Source organism: Vidua macroura, chromosome 13 (genome assembly GCF_024509145.1).
Source record: "Vidua macroura isolate BioBank_ID:100142 chromosome 13, ASM2450914v1, whole genome shotgun sequence".
Classification (NCBI taxonomy): Eukaryota; Metazoa; Chordata; class Aves; order Passeriformes; family Viduidae; genus Vidua; species Vidua macroura.
Window position 1 is genome coordinate 2,275,403 of NC_071583.1, and position 16,720 is coordinate 2,292,122.

The following is a 16,720-nucleotide window of genomic DNA, read 5'->3' on the forward strand; positions in this document are numbered from 1 at the left end:
CCCAAAATCCAAGTTCCAGGAGCTGCTGGTAAACAAGGTCACCCTGCCACTGCCTCAGAACACAGCCCAAGTGTGAGGTCAGAGCATCATCTCTCTTCATCCCAAATCCCTCAGGTACACCCTGCCCACCACCAGGCCAAGGAATTTTGCAACTCAGAGAGGACTGGAACCTTCTCAGGAGCTGGGATCATCCTCCAGCAAGAGAGGCAGAATCAGGAAAAAAGAGTAAGAGCAAATTGATGGCCAGGAAGATGACCTGACACAGAATTCCGGTGGAAAAACCCTCTAAAACCATAAAGTCCGACCATTTCCCAGCACAGCCAAGGCCACCGCTCACCCATGTCCCCAAGTGCCACATCCACACAGCCTTTAAATCCCTCCAGGGACGTTCCAGCACTTCCTGCTAATTGGAAGGTGATCAAGCATCCCCTCACAGTGCATCTTCCTTCCCAGTGGCAAAAATGACCACTGGTGGTTGGTGACCTGTGAGCATCCCTCAGAATGTGACATCATCAAAACTGATGACATTTTCTCAATCAAACCCTTTTTTTGTGGACCTCCATTAAAAAACAATCCTTTAAAACAATTGCATCGTGTTCCCAGAAGAGCTCACAGGGAGCTGCAGGGGTTTTATCCCCACTTTCAGCAGGAGTGGAAAGCAGCAGTCCCAGCCAGCTGGCAGGAGGGCTGTGCTCTCTCCATCCCTCTGGGAATGCCTGCTCCAAAGCCTCACAGTTTTTGTGGAAAACCCTTGGCCAGTGAGACCACACAGCTCCCAGGCTCCATTTAGCTGAGCAAGCAAGGCTGGGAACCCATTAATTTGCTGGGTGAGTTATGGTTCCCTGCAGCACCTTTTGTTCACTGTCAAGGTTCTGCAACAATGACAGATGCAGCTACAGCCAGCCCAGAACTCCAGAATTTGATCTCCTAAATCATTCCAGATATTAAATGTCTCAGCGATAAGCCTGGCAAATGAATTCCTCTGGAGCTCACACTTGGTGCTGAGCACGAGGCAGGAGGGACTCCCCACACAGCTCCCTGTTGTTCCCTGGGAAATTCTGCAATGGAAACTATCCCTGGAAAGGAACCAGAATTCCAGGAAAACTCACACAACTTCCAGTGGCTGCTAAAAGGAGCTGCAGATCCACCTGGATAAGCGAGGCAGCACAGTGGGGCGTTAGGAGCTCACCAATCCCAGTTTGAATAGCAGGAGATGTACATGCATATAAAATTCCCACTTACCCTAGTAAATAAATAGAAAACACTGCAGCAAAATAAAGAACCAGGGGCACATGGGAAGAATGCTTAAGCAGCAAGACACAGGCTGGGTTTCAGTCTGGCTCTTCTCAACCTCAGTATCAATCTTTTTTTTTTTTTTGTTTAAAACCATCTCCTTCCTTCAGCCACAGCAGTCAAGAGAAGTGAGCAAATTTCACCTCAACTCATTTATAAAGAGCATGGAACTGTTCAAAGGAATCCTCGCCCAAAGCAGATTAAGGCACGCAGAGGGTGGAACAATTGCTACTTTGTTTTTAATTTCTCCAAATCACCATCAGATAGATGACAGTGCTTAGCACAGGAAGGCTTCTGCAGGCTTCATAAACAATAGAGGTATTACCCATTATCACACAAGTACAAATTAGTTTGACCTTTCCAGCTTTTTCATATGAGGCTTCCTTTTTTCCACTTGACTAGAGAAAATATTGAGTCGGGCCATGTTCTGCACTCTCCCTTCTCAGATGTATTTGACCAGTGTTTCTTTCCTAAATCTGCAATTAGAAGAGACCCATTAAACACTGAATTCACCCGAGGAATTCTCTGGCTCATGCAGCACATTGCTGCTGCTCCCTGGGAGAGCCCCAGCCTCACTCCTGGTGTTGCTCCACACCTGCTTTTCCCACGGGGGAACAATGTGGGAAAGGACTGGGAAACAACATGGAAATGTTGTTGTGGCAGCAGGGATCGTCACAGAATCATGGAATTGTTTGGGTTGAAAGGGGCATTAAATCTCATCCCATCCCATCCCATCCCATCCCATCCCATCCCATCCCATCCCATCCCATCCCATCCCATCCCATCCCTGCCCTGGGCAGGGACAAATTCCACTGTCCCAGCCTGCTCCAAACCTGGCCTTGGACACTTCCAGGGCAGCCACAGCTTCTCTGGGAATTCCAGCCCCTTCCCACCCCTCAAATTTATTCCCAATCTCCCATCCATCCCTGCCCTCTGGCAGTGAAGCCATTCCCTGGGTCCTGTCCCTCCATGCCTTGTCCCCAGTCCCTCTCCAGCTCTCCTGGAGCCCCTGGCAGGGCTCTGAGCTCTCCCTGGAGCTTCCCCTCTCCAGGTGAGCACTCCCAGCTCTCCCAGCCTGGCTCCAGAGGGGCTCCAGCCCTGGAGCAGCTCCATGACCTCCTCTGGATTTGCTGCAGCAGCTCCATGGCTTTTCTGTGCTGAGGACCCCAGGGCAGAGAGGGAAGGATGCTCAGTTCCTTCCATCCTCCCTGCCCACAGCCCCCTGCCTGATCCCATGAAAACTCAGCATGTGGATTTAGGAACTGGATTAACATCAAGCTCTCCTTGTAAGGCACGTGTACATCCCTAGGAAGCCTTTGCATGTCCCCAAGCAGGAGAGTGGCACGGAGCAGTGATCCCTTGTGCCGAGAACTCCCAGGACATCTTCCCTGGACAGGCTGTGCACGCTCTGCTCAGGGACATGCAGCCCTGCAAGGGTTAAAGTCATTCCTCAGCACTTTCTGCCAGTCACTGGGAATGTGCTGGGTGCAGCACAGGAATCCTCTGGTTCTCCTGATCGTTTTGTGAGGAAACCAGAGGAGCTGGGGAGGAGCAGGCAGAGGGTGATGCTGAGCCAGCCAAGCCCTGTACCTGTCAGCCAAACCTGGGAGGAGCTGCTGCAGCTGGCAGGGCAGGGACAGAGGGAAAACAGCACAGGGAGAAAGCAAGGGGGACACTGAGCACAGAGCCCTGGCAATGACAGGATATTCCAAGGAGAAATTTGATGCATTTTTGTGTCAATTCCTCAGAATTAGGGACGCTGAGAAAATTATAGTGCAGCAATTGGGGTTAGAGGTGTTAAATCCCCATCCCAGCTACAGTCTTATCCTGCCTTATCCCAGAGCATGGAGCAGGGTGTTCCTGAGCCCTGCTCCATCCCTGGACTCTGCCTTATCCCAGAGCATGGAGCAGGGTGTTCCTGGGCACTGCCTCATCCCAGGGGATGGAGCAGGGTGTTCTCTATGCCCTGCCTAATCCCAGAGCATGGAGCAGGGTATTCCTGGGCCCTGCATTATCCCAGGGATGGAGCAGGGCATTCCCTGGCTCCTGCCTTATCCCAGGGGATGGAGCAGGGTGTTCTCTATGCCCTGCCTAATCCCAGAGCATGGAGCAGGGTATTCTTGGGTCCTGCCTTATCCCAGGGGATGGAGCAGGGTGTTCCTGAGCCCTGCTCCATCCCTGGGCTCTGCCTCATCCCAGGGAATGGAGCAGGGTGTTCCTGAGTCCTGCCTTACCCCAGCCCATGGAGCAGGGTGTTCTCTATGTCCTGCCTTATCCCAGGTGAAGGAGCAGGGTGTTCCTGGGCCCTGCTTTATCCCAGAGCATGGAGCAGGGTATTGCTGGGTCCTGCCTTATTCCAGGGGATGGAGCAGGTTGTGTCTGAGCCCTGCCTTACCCCAGCCCATGGAGCAGGGTGTTCTCTATGCCCTGCCTTACCCCAGCCCATGGAGCAGGGTGTTCTCTATGTCCTGCCTTATCCCAGGTGAAGGAGCAGGGTGTTCTCTGTGCCCTGCCTTACCCCAGCCCATGGAGCAGGGTGTTCTCTATGCCCTGCCTTACCCCAGCCCATGGAGCAGGGTGTTCTCTGTGCCCTGCCTTACCCCAGCCCATGGAGCAGGGTGTCCCGCCTTGCCCCGGGTCGTGGAGCAGTCCGCAGTGCCCCGGGATGCTCCCGGGATCAGCGGGATCCCAGTGGGATCAGCGCTGTGGGCTGAGTGCTGCCACCCTGTGGGACCCGTGTCACTCCCGCGCGTGCCTGGCACCGCCGGGATGCTCAGCACACACCTGAGTTTGGGAAGCTGGCAGGGCTCAGAAGAGCAATCCAGCTGTTCCCAGACAAGCCCGACACACTGGGATAATCCTGACAGCTCATTCAGGAGCTGGGGATGTTTATAAATAGGATTTAGAACAAAGAGGTTACTGAGTTCTGAGCAGAATAAGAACAGATGTTACAATTCAGGCTCATTTGTAAGGCAAAGGTAACTGATGAATTTACACAATCCCTGTTTACTCACACAGATCCAGGAGGGGTGGAAATCCTGCTCTGTGCATCACTAACAGCACATTCAGCCTGAAATCACTCTTGTGCTGTGCTTCATATTTCATTCATTTCTGCTTCCAGCTATACATGCACAACAGAGGGCACGATACATCTCCCTAATTGAACAATACAGATCAATTAAATATGAAAAGTCGTTCTTGGACTGAAACCCTCTTAGGCAAATGTTCTGCTCTTATGCTAAGTAACTCTTTTAAAAAGCTGGGAGCTGAGTGCTGTTCAGAGCAGGTTTAATTTTTTTTTTAAAGACTGGGAGAAAAAGCCCAGAAAGATTAATCCATTCATTCATGACAAGAGGAGAGAGCTTTGACCACTGAGCAAGGTAGCAGTGAATAAAAAGATCTTATTTGATTAAAGCTCCTCAGTGCTGTTTGTGTGAGCTCAAGAACCCCCTGTGCTCTGCAGAGATCACCCAAACCACGGCCATGGATCAAACTGGACAGAGATCTCTCTGCTCCAGCTCTAGCTGGAAAGTGTCAAAATGAGCAAAAATGAGCCATGGGAATCATTAACAGGAGCTGTTAAAAGGGAAAGCTCTGCCCTGAGCAGCCCCAGCAGCCCTGGGGCTCTCCCCTATGGATTTTTGGGTCTCCACACTCCCATCACTGGGAGCACAGAGATGCAAATGTGTTTTGTTGTCTGGAAGTGTTCCCCAATAACGCCCTGTGATCTGAATAAAGGGGGTTTAATAAACAAGGCACTTACAGATGGGTTAAAATCACACAGGTAGGTCATTGCTGTGCAGCACCACTGACATTAAATCCCTCTCCACAAGAGAGGTTTTTCCACCACAATCACCCGGGATGTCCTTTGCTCCCTTCTTAGGCTCTAATCAAATGCAATGACCTGCTAAGCCTTATGTAAATTGGCCTTAAACACCACATCTCTTCCTCTGCTAAACATTTATATAAATAAATGATAAACACAGATTCCGCCCGAGGCCAACAAAGATACAACACTGTCAGAACTCCTGGAAAAGCAAATCAGTCTGGAGCTAGGAGCAGCTCAGCTCAGGGTCTCCTGGAAATCTGGAGGAAACCAAGATTAACTGTTGGGTCTTTCAAGCGTGTCTTGCTCTCAACAAGAACTGGGGAAAGTCCACATGAGAGGGTTGAGTCTCACTGAATCCAAAACCCAAAGAGGGCAAAAGGTGGGGGAGAATCCTGGTGCTTTTCTTTTATCTTTATTATAACTTATCTCAGCAGAACTGGGTACTGGCTAGATCAGAACATGAATGAGGATGTCTGGCCAGACCTGAGACATCTCCAGCAAGTCCTCAAGGAATACAGCATCAGCAGCTGAACAGCTGGGAGCTTGAGAAAGAATTAATAGAAGCAACAAAAGTGGCAGAACCTCGTTTTTGAAACCTTTAACACAATTTTTTAAATAAATCCCTGTCATTTTGAAAATATGACTGCAGATGATTTTTTCGAGTCCTTCTGAAGTGCAATACGTGCATCACTTACCTCACTGGAGGCCACATGCTGATACATCTGTGCTGTGATTATGACCCTAAGCAAAAATTTATGTCGCAGAGGCAAAACTTCCCTCTTCTGCTCCACCTTCCTAAAGCTGAACTCTGCCCGTGACAGCCACCAGATTGCTTTCAAAATGCTCTGACCCTGATGGTTCTGAGGCCTTGACTTTCATTGATTTAACCCAGCAATTAAAAACACCCCAACAACTCATTCTTTTTCTTGGTGTCGGGTTAGGACAGATCTTTACCCTGCGGACTGAGATAAAATCACTGCACCCAGGGAATAGCAAAGAATGGAGTTATTTCCCAACATCCACACATTCAGAACCCTGTTTAGTGCACAAAACACTGCTCTCTTGGTTCATAAGGAGTGTGAAGCTCATTCCTGTTAGGATAAGAAGCAGATTTGACACAGATTTGACACATTTCCTTCGAGCATCCCCAGATTTGGTGGCTGCTGGGAGGAGGAGGCAGGGAAGAGTTGTGCACTGGAGTGAAGCAGTAAATCAGCAGGGTGTCATCATTATGGATTTGCTTTGCTAATAATAAAAAGAATGAATCACTCCTGCCATGATATCCATATCTGCACTCGAGTAACCACGGTGGCAGACAGCGGTGAAGATGCTCAGCCCCGGCAGCTGACATTTGTGGATTTGGGGTGATTCACGGCACTTGGCCGTGTTTGTGATTACCTCCCCGCCAGGGGCTGCACATCTCTCACCCACCAAGCAGCACGGACTCCCAACGGGAAGGAAAATTCCCAACTGTTGCACCAAAGCCTCTTCAAAGAGAGCTGAATCCTCCGTGTGACAGCGGGGCTGAGCGCCGGGTCAGCACCACATCAAAGCAGAGAGCAAACTGCTCCTGCAGAGACTTCACCAGGTCATTCCAGGCCACACAGGGGAGGTGTGAGAAGAAACCCCAGACTTGCTCTATCCTAACAGGGCTAAAAATAGATCTGTGATGATTTATGAACTTTCAAAGGCAGCAGAGTATTTTTAAGCAGCAGAAGCTTCTCCTGCTCCGTCTGCATCCCGGGAGCTGCCTGCTCGGCGCCAGGGCTGTGTCCACCCTGCCCTGATGGGAACCAGCCCCTCCAGAATGCTCAGCAAGCAGAATTAAACAAGACCACAAGAGCAAATAAAAAGGCAGTGATCTATCTGTCTCATGGGTATTATCCTTCCTTCACTCTGCCTGGTCTTTACCCCTGAGTTTCAAATATTCTTTTTTTAAATCAACTCCACAGAACTGTCAGACAAAGTCAACTCCTGAAGCCAAGGTAAATAAATCACGTGGCACCAGAATATTTACAAAATTACTTCGAAGTTTTGCATCTCTGGGAGAAATTTTATGTGAGCTCACACCTGATTTCCAGCTGTCCCTGATGGGGTAACACAGGAGTGAGTTTGAAACCAAGGAAATGTTAATTCCAGTAAATAAAGACCTGGATAGCAACGAGAAAGCCTTTCATGCATGAAGAGGTCCAAGTTTGGGAGCCAAGGTGGGTTGTCAGCAGCTGCTCGCTGGCTGCTGTCCCTCCCTCTGGAATAAAGCTCCTCAGCCAAGGGCTGGAAACCAGCACTCAGGAATCAAGCACTGGAGGGATTAACTCTGGAAAATCAAGGCAGGACCCCCTGGAGGAGGATGGCCAAGGTCTCAGGGACACCCAGCCCACGGGCAGAGGTGTCCTTGTGGCCCAGGGCAGAGGACACCTCACCCCTCACCCCTCCCAGCACACTGAAGGCACACCTGCCCTCCCCAGCACCCCTGGTGAGCTCAGGTGAGGGGCTGGCAGCCCCAGGCATCCCTGTCAACCCATGGAGAGCCAGGCTTTGGAGGCTGCAGCATCTCAGCCCGTTTTCCAGGAGGCTGCCTGCACAGGTGAGCTGCTCCTCTGCTGTCATTCACATTCCCTACACACGTTTTGTCATTGTGGAGAGCAGAACGAGCTTAAAATTCCGGGAGCGCCAGACGGGCTGGGAGAGAGCTCGGCTCCACTGCAGAAGGGTGGGAAAATCCTTCCAATTCCAGAGTTTTGCCAGGATCATTCAACTCCAACTACCTGCAGGCACACCCTGCTTCCCTCCACTCCCACCAGCTAACAGCTGTGGGGTTTAGAAACGCACCCGGAGTTTGGGGGGGCTTCCTGCAAAGGGATGCTTCCTGAAATCCCCCAAATTCTTGTCAGAGGGGTTCAGCTGTGCCCAGAGTTCAGCACGGGAGGGAGAGGTTGCTGCTCGCCAGTGGAAGCCATTGTCTCCAGCAGGCTGCCAAGGGGAAATTAGCAGCGTGCACACCTCTAAATGAGGCTGTACAGCACGGAAAGAGGGATTAGCCATGTAAAGCAAGTCCTTTTGGTATTAGATTAAAGAGGGGAGGTGACTTTGAAGGATTATTCAAGAGCCATTCAAGCAGTTTTCAGGGACTTACAAACGCAGGGTAAAAATGCTGCTCCCTCAGGTCCAGAAAAGAAGAAAAATTCAGTTTCCCGGCCAAAAAAGCAGCAGGAAAAGCTCCTGGGGGGCCCCGTTAAGTGCAGGCCCCCATCATCATTCTGCTCCCCATGCTCGGTGCTGGCTGTGGAGCCCGGCTGCAGCATCACCTGCACACCTGGGCTGGAGCTGCTGCAGGAGCCAGAGGGACCAGGGAAGGGGCTCCGACAGCCACGGGGATGGGTCACGGCACCCCCTGGGCACCCTGCCAGCACGGGGGCACAGCCAGCCACCCACCCACTGCGGGGCAGGGGGTGCTGGACCTTGGAAAGGAGCTCCGGAGTATCGCGAGCATCGCAAGAGGAGCTGCCGCCAGCCCCTGCTCCCACCTCGGTGATTTATCCGCTGGGATGCAGGTCCTGAACCGAGCCATGGAAACCGGAGGATGGGCGAGCGCAGCCACAAAAACTGACTTCTGCCTCCAGTCAAACGTGCCCTGCTTCCCCGCACCCCAGGGTTCCTCATCACCGTGCTGGCTCTTAATCCTCTGCCCACATTAATCCAGCCAGGGGAGAGGAGTACGTGGCTCCAAAACACCAGACTGCTCTATCGAACGAGCCCTCCTCGGGAAAAAAAGCCCTTCTTTGGCTTAGCCTAAATTAAGGTGACGGGTAATTAGTATGTAAGATACAAACTATTGCCACTTGTTATGCAAGCAGCATCCTTTAATTTGTAGTTTCGAGAGCAAGCCGTTCCTGTCTGGGATAAATAAAACAACACGCTGCGGTATGTTGCTCACGACACGGGAGCAGCAGCAGCCTGGGGAAAGCAAAAGGAGCTTCAACTCCAGCCGGGAACGCGGCTGGAGCCGGCAAAAAGTTCTGCGTGCGCCTGGAGCAGCCTGGCGGGAGCATCCCCGCGTCCGCGTTCCGGGATGCGCCCGCTCCCACTCGGGGATGCTCCGGCTCCCACTCGGGAATGCACCCGCTCCCACTCAGGGATGTTCCTGCTCTCACTCGGGGATGCTCCGGCTCTCACTCGGGGATGCTCCGGCTCCCACTCGGGAATGCACCCGCTCCCACTCAGGGATGCTCCTGCTCTCACTCGGGGATGCTCCAGCTCTCACTCAGGGATGCTCCGGCTCTCACTCAGGGATGCTCCGGCTCTCACTCAGGGATGCTCCTGCTCTCACTCGGGGATGCTCCGGCTCTCACTCAGGGATGCGCCCGCTCTAGGTCCGGAGGTCCGCGGCCACCCCGCCCGGGGGCTCTGCGCGACCCCGCGCACGGCTCCGCGCCCCGCGGCAGCTCCGCGCTCCGGGGGCACCGGGGGGACCCCGGCGGGCACCGCGCTCCGCGCCCCTCCGGCCGCGCCTCCCCTCCGCCGGCTCCGCAGCCCGCCCGCGCTCTCCTTCCCCCGCGCCGCAGCCTTGCTTAAAAATTCCTTATTTACTCCCTATTTCTCTTATTTTATTTTTTTTTTTTTAATCCCCGTTTTAAATCTGCCTCCCTCCTCTCCGTGCCGTGCCGAGCCGCGCTTACCTGTGCGGGGAGGGGGGGGACATGCCCGGCCCGGCGCGGCTCCGCGGGTGCGGGCGCTCCCGCGCGGCTCCCGCAGCCCCCGCAGCCCCGAGGTGCGCGGCGAGCGCGGCTCCCGCAGCCCCGCGGCCGCAGCATTGAGCGGCAGCGGCGGGAGCCGGGCGGGCTCCGCGCAGACCCCACCCCCGGCCCCGCCGTGCGCGGGGGGCGGGCGGCGGAGCGGCGGCGGCCGCTTTAACCCTTCCTGCCCCGCCGGTGCCCGCCCGGTGCCCGCCCGCGGCCGTGCGGCAGCGCTCGGTCCCCGGCCCCGCGGGCAGCATCCCCTGCCCTGCCCGCGGCTCGCTTTGCTGCGGCCCAGGTGCGGCTCTTCCCGCACCCGCGGCTCCACCCGCACCCCGGGCAGCTCCGAGCCCGTTCCCGTCGCGCTCCCCGCTTTTCCCCATCCCCGACCAGCCCCGGTCCCACTAGGGGAGACCACAGAAGCCCAAATTACCTCTCGCGGCTTTTTTTTTTTTTTTTTTTATTTCCCCCTCCCTCGGCGCGTTGCCCTCCGGTTTTAATCCCAGATTTGCCGTAATTATTTCGCTCTTTAAAGGGAGACTCTCCTCACCCGCCTGCTCTGCCAGCCTCTCGCTCAGCCCTTTGCATCCACCGTCTCCTTCCATCCCTTTCCCGTTCCTCCTCGTCCAAGAAATGCGTGTGCTGTGCAGGGAGATGAGGAGCCCGAGAGCACAGCACACCTGGGTGCCAGCCCGGCTGCTCCCAAGCTCTGCTGTGCCCAGGGATGCTCCCAAACCTTCCTCAGGATCCCTCATCAGGGTCTCTGCTTGCTGCTGCAATGCAAACGATGAGCCGCAAACTGCTTTGAAAGTCATGAGTTCAGGCTTAATAAGCAGCATAATGTAAAGGCACACAGAAAAGGAAAAAAAAAGTATTCAGAAGTGAATGTGGGACCTACCTTTCCCCCTGTCCCAAAATCCTGTCCTGGGAAGTGCTCTTAAATGCTTGTGCAAAAAACAGCCTCGCAGTGCAAAGAGGGTATTCAGTCTTAACTGTGCCTCCCCTGGGTTTTGAGGGATTAAGTGAAACCCTTATTATGTTTAATTATCTCTGGAGTTGCTCTCTGTGCTTGCTGCCTTGCTTTATGGTTTAATAAACTGCACGTCGATAGAAACGGAATGACAATTAACGTTAGCGCAGGTTGGGTTGGGGTTTACTGCTGCTCACAGGTTCCTCCTCGACGTGCCTGCACACCTATCAGAGCCTCTTTGGGCAGCTCAGGAGTGTGGCTGAACCCCACACAGGGGTCAGCTCTGCAGGTCCAAGGGGTTGTGAGCTCTTCATGGAGCTGCGACAGCACCTCCAGGCTGATGGACCAGCTGTGGCTGGCACAATCCTGAGCAGTCCTTAAGCACCTCTGGTGTCCTGGGAATGCTCAGCTCCTTTACCATGGAATCATGGCTGGAAAGGACCTCCAAGATCATCACGTCCAACCTTGGTGATGGAGCATGGCCCTACACACAGCTCACTGCTCCTGGAGAGAGCAGGAGGGGCTGGTGCTGCCTTTGCTGGGTCCTACCGAGAGTTTAAGGCTGGGCCCAAGAGTGAATCAAAGTCTAGAGGAGGCAGGAGTGCTGCACTCGAGCCACGCATGGAAGAATCCCCTGGTGTTTTGAAATGTTATATAAATGTTGTGTATTATTTGTGTAATCTCATCCTGATTTATACAGGAAGGGAGCCTGCTCAGCAATCCAAAATAAAGTTGAGCGCCAAGTGTTTTCAATTTGGGAGCGCCTGCGTCTCCAAGGTCACCTCATAAATCCTGGCGCCGTGGCACGGCGCTGCCAATCTGCGTGGGGTGTAATGACTCTGGAGGGAAATCAGCACTGGAAACGCTGCCGAATTTTTCAAAGGGAGCCTGCATTGAATGCATCATCATCATCACAACCCAGCTGAGCATGCAACATCCTTGCAGGCAGCGGGGAGAAACATCTCCCACCCTCGGCTGGGTGGAGACCAGCAGCAAATGAGAGTTGAAAGGTGAAGGCAGGGCGGCGGTGGGAACAGACAGATGGCTTCCCTGGAAAGCCTTTTGGTTGTGCCACCTTCCCTGCACACCTTTAACTCACCCTTGAATGAACAAGCAAACCAGGTCACCGGCTTTTTGATTTTTTTTATCCCCAACAAATCCGCAAATAAGGCCAAAGGTAGAAGAGTCAGCAATCAACGCCTCCCGTTGAAAATTCAGACATATTCTCTTGAACAAATAATCTCAAATACTTCATAAATCTGGCAAGGAAAAGCGCCTGGCGGGTTTTTAAGCTGGGTTGTAGCAGCGGAGCTGACACTTTGAATCAAGCCTTACAGCGCGACCTTCAGAAACTCCTGCACCGCCGTGCCCGTGAGTGACAGCGGGAGATCCCCGCCACAGCACCACCAGGACATTTAGCACGCTGGTGTTAATTAGCTACAAACAAACCACTCTGAACTGCCGTGGAGTCTGCCAGTGTGTGTGTGCACACAGAGCCACGCAGGAGGCAGAGCTGGCCCCAAGTCCTGCCCTGGGACACCGTGGGTCCCCATGAAGCCTTAGGATTTCAGCGTTTCTATTTCCCATCTATTTGTAACCCTGCAGTTCTTCAGTGTGTAACTCCAAACTCCACACTCAGTGTGAGCTGCTGCTTCCCCAGTTGGGGCAGACACAACAATTCCTCTCCAGGCCTGGCAATCAAGGACACCTCACTGCCTCAGGCCAGAGAGATGGGAACAAAAGTGACTTGGGGGAGCAAACTTGGGCTCAGTGACTTCATTAGCTGAAGCTGTAATTGGGAGGTTCACCCCTGATATGCAAATGGACCAAACTTATAAAAATATAAAAACCTGTGACCCATCATCCATTTTTGGGTGTAGCCCCTGGGTGGCTTTGTCTGCCCTAAATGTACCTGAAGCCCTCCAATAAATAGAACAGCTTTTTAATCCCTTCATTCTGTCTGGCCTCTGTTTTTAGGCAATCCCAAAAAGGCATCCCCCAGGCTGACCCCCGTGTGTGCCTGCACAGAGGAGTAAACACTGCCCCGCACAGCCCTGCAGCGCTGCTACAACCAGGAGTAGAGGTGGAGCAGACACGGGCTGTGATTTATGGGCGCTGAACTCGCAGCCTGAACTTGGCAGAGGCTCCTGTGTTTAGGCTGCAGTTCGTGTAAATCTTAGGAAAGGTTTGGGCACGGTGTTACTGATACAGTAAGACTTTGGTAAGCAATTCTGCTTTAAATGACTGCTGCAAAACATCCCCAAGGTGTACACTGGGGTTTTGTCTGACCTTTAATTAAAATACCAAGGCTCTTTTTACATGGTGATGGCTATTTGTAAAGTCCTCTGAGGTTTTGTCGAAGTCCTGCTTGTATCTCGGTGATATCTCAGGGAGCAATGCAGCTCACAAGGAATTTTGGAGAAATCTGCCCTTTTTTTATCATCACCAGCCTTGCATTGTATGAGTTTCATTTTAGGACAATGCATCAAATTGATAATTTTTAATGTGATGCAGTAAGAAAAGTGTAATCAGCAACTGCTTGAGAATTATTCATGGCTGGGATCTGTAAATATTCCTGAGTCCACAGCTTTGTGACACCACAGGTGGGGATTTGTAGGGAAATAAATCCTTTCCACGAGGTTGAAGTGGAAAAGTGGTGGATAAATGGCCCTGAAGGCTGATGTCCTGTTTGGGAGCAGGGAAGAAACTGAAACAAATCCTCTGTGTTGTGCCAGCATAACTCAGTGACTGATTCAGAGATCCACATTCCATGTTTGCTCCTCAATCTTTGGCCAAAGATTCCAGCCAATGCCAATTTCAACGGGATATTTTGAAAATATGGATGTTTAGCACTGACAAATAATTGAGAACCAAAGATCTAAACCTACAAATTTCGTGCCTTCAGGTGTAGCTTCAGCAACTTCACCATCCAAGCACAAAAAAACAGCTTTCAAGGCACAGATTCCTAAAGGAATCTTAATTTCTTTAGTTTAATTCCAAACTCTTCTGGTCTATAAAGTCTCTGGAAGACAACAGCAGTTCTGTCTGAATCAAGGAGCACAGCAAAGGACCTGAACATCACAGCTGGGAAAGTCTTTCATAGTTTAAAAAGCTCAGCTTAAGTAGAGACTGAGTCCAGAATCTTTCCATGGTTTCCGTTTGACTTTCTGTACCCAAACTCTCCCTGAACCTTTATAGAATTTCCTTAAGGCTCAAACTTCCTAATAACAGTTGATAATAATGTACATTTTTTATGACCAAATTGTGGAATTTGGAATTTTTTTAATGAAAATTATGCAATTCTCCAATGGTAAAACAGTAATTTATAACTCTAAATTAAGGCCTTAGGTAAGGCAAAGCAAAGAAAAAGCAGAACGGGAGAACCCTGAAGCTTCTCAGTCTAATAATTATAAATTATTTTTTTGGTTATTAAAATTCTAAGGTGACAGGCACTGCTACATTTTAGTAGTTAAAGAAACACAAGATAAGCTTATCTGCAGTGAAATTTTTTTTTTTTTGAGAGTATATTTAAAATGCAATAATTCAATTATCTCCAAAATCCAAATAAAATCTCCCCATTTTCCTCAAGCACGGCCAAAGGGACGCTTCCAATGACACAACCTTAATAATGCCCACATTAAAAATGGTCAGAATAAATACTTTGAAAGCCCCCAGAATTCCGAGTGTGTCTCCACGATAAGGTGGTGACATTTATAAATGCCATGTGATTAGCATGTGAAGGGAGATACACATTCATTGTGTGCTCAGACCTATTAATCATCCATCACCTGATAAACATGGAATAAAATGCCCTCTCTGTTGCCTTTTGGAGTCCTTCAAAGGATGGCACTTGGTGCTGATAACTCCAACATTCCATCAGATCCCTTAGGTAGGACTTTATAACAATAATTTTGGTTGTGTTCAGGGAGGATTTCCTAAAGACCACGATGGATTTTGGATGGAGGAGCCTCAACCAATGGCCTCATCAGCTGTGGGGCTGATTCTTCTTCCAAAGGTACCCAGGATTCCCAAGCACTCCCAGGTGTTCTCTGTTGTAAATATTTCTCTGAAAACTTTGGCTTTTGGGGAAGGAATCTGCACTTCAAGCTTCAAGAGTGGGAGTAGGTTTTTATGGGATATTGGGAAGGAATTGTTCCCTGGGAGGGTGGGAGGCCCTGGCACAGGTGCCCAGAGCAGCTGGGGCTGCCCCTGGATCCCTGGCAGTGCCCAAGGCCAGCCTGGACAGGGCTGGGAGCAGCCTGGGACAGTGGGAGGTGTCCCTGCCATGGCAGGGGGTGGAATGAGACAACCTTTAGGGTCTTTTCCCACCCAAACCATCCCAGGATTCCATGTTTCTATAATGAAGCCACTTCAATCAGCCCCCACAGATTCCAAGACACCTCTGCATGATCCTCCATGAGATGTGATCTGGGAAAAAGTGGCAGCTTTCCCTCTCAGGGAAGCCTGTGGAGACAGGCTCTCCAAGCCAGATAAAATTCGGAGTATCCAGAGGAAATCAACTCGAGGCACTCAGGAGTTAATGTCACGAGACAAGAGTTATCAAATCAAACCCCGGTCTGTCTTATCCAACATCTTGCCTGAAATCATGGTTGTCAGGACTTATTCCAGGGAAAGGAGTGAGAAATGTCTCCTTCCTCTGGGACACGGGGAAGGTGGAAATCCAAAAGCGTGAGATTTGGTCCTTTTGTGTCAGCCATGAATCCAACTGCCCGCAGCACCACGATGGCACTGAGGAATGGGAGAACTTTTGGGAATAACTGCCCAGAGGAAACTTTTTGCAACATTTGTTAGATTAATACTCCCAAATTCAGGAACTGCAACGGCACTTTTGTACTTTTATCTGCCACAAACACACGCAGAGCTGCCTCTGTCACAGCAGAGCCGCCGATTCCGGAGCAGCGGCGTGGGCTTGATGTGATCTCTCCAAACACCACCCGTGGGGATTGGACTGGATGAAAGTCACTGGGAGCTCATGAAAACCCCTTCAAAATAGGAACTGCTCTCCCCAGTAATGAGAACAGGAAAGGCTTTAAGATTTCCACCAGAATGGGAGCCACGGAGACAATTCTGAGCAAGACACAGCCTATTGTTAATGTACAGATAAGGAAGGCCAAAAATAGAACTGTATTAATTTCAGCACAGAAATACGGGGGGAAATATATTTGTGCCGAGGAAGGAGAAAGTCATACAAATTTTTCTTTGAAAGATTTCTATAGAAATCCATTAAAAACAGCAGAGAGTAGCAAAAAAAAAAAAAAAAAAAAAAAAAAGAGAAGAGAGTGAGGGAAAACATCTCTCTGCAGCTTATGAATAACAGATAAAGTTTATTCCAGTAATGATAGGGTACATTTGTATTTGAAGAATAGTGGCCTGCCAATAATAAAGATAAAGACAAATACTTTCATGGCTGTTAGAAGAATAAAACAAAGCTGACTCTTATTTTTTTTTTTAATTGAAACAATTCTTTTTTTTCCTGAGGACAGTTGGGTACGTTGGACAGATAAGTTATTAACTGTCACTTTTGGAGTTTTAGCTTTACACAGCAGTCACCAAGGCACAGATTGTGCATACATAATTTCTAAAAGGGATCAAGTTATTATGGAAGTCGTGTTAGCAGTGGAGGAGCAGGAATATTTCCGTTTAAGTCATTATCTGAGAACAATATCCTGAATTGGATCCATCCTGAGGGAGAAAACAAACCCAAACAGCTCAGGCCCAAATGTACTTATGATATTTATATAAACACACGAGAGGTTTTAGATATGTGATGAGGCCAGAAAAATTCAGATCGGTGTAAACACCTTGTAGAGGGTTCAAAGTGCTGGACCACCGAGTCCATGAGACATTCCATGGGTCCTAGGGTTTATTTTA

General features: G+C 50.7%; 1 protein-coding gene across 1 annotated transcript in view; it reads right to left on the reverse strand.

Annotated features, from left to right (window-relative positions):
- Nucleotides 1-9,880, reverse strand: part of LOC128814146 (contactin-4) — a 281,500-nt gene extending 271,620 nt beyond the window's left edge. Inside the window, exon 1 of the mRNA XM_053989737.1 lies at nt 9,802-9,880. The gene's annotated coding sequence lies outside the window, so the exon portion shown is untranslated. The remainder of the gene's footprint in view (nt 1-9,801) is intronic.
- Between the last annotated feature and the right edge of the window lie 6,840 nt (nt 9,881-16,720).